This window comes from Bison bison, unplaced genomic scaffold (assembly GCF_000754665.1).
Source record: "Bison bison bison isolate TAMUID 2011002044 unplaced genomic scaffold, Bison_UMD1.0 scf7180017864384, whole genome shotgun sequence".
Taxonomy (NCBI): Eukaryota; Metazoa; Chordata; class Mammalia; order Artiodactyla; family Bovidae; genus Bison; species Bison bison.
The window spans coordinates 13,945,459-13,945,975 of record NW_011494956.1 but is presented as its reverse complement, the minus strand read 5'-3'; positions in this window follow the sequence as shown (position 1 = coordinate 13,945,975).

The following is a 517-nucleotide window of genomic DNA, read 5'->3' as shown; positions in this document are numbered from 1 at the left end:
TCAATTCTTTGGTGCTCAGCCTTCTTCACAGTCCAACTCTCACATCCATACATGACCACAGGGAAAACCATAGCCTTGACTAGACAGACCTTTGTTGGCAAAGTAATGTCTCTGCTTTTGAATATGCTATCTAGGTTGGTCATAACTTTCCTTCCAAGGAGTAAGCGTCTTTTAATTTCATGGCTGCAATCACCATCTGCCCCCCAAAATAAAGCCTGACACTGTTTCCACTGTTTCCCCATCTATTTCCCATAAAGTGATGGGACCGGATGCCATGATCTTTGTTTTCTGAATGTTGAGCTTTAAGCCAACTTTTTCACTCTCCACTTTCACTTTCATCAAGAGGCTTTTTAGTTCCTCTTCACTTTCTGCCATAAGGGTGGTGTCATTTGCATATCTGCAGTTATTGATATTTCTCCCGGCAATCTTGATTCCAGCTTGCATTTCTTCCAGTCCAGCGTTTCTCATGATGTACTCTGCATATAAGTTAAATAAGCAGGGTGACAATATACAGCCT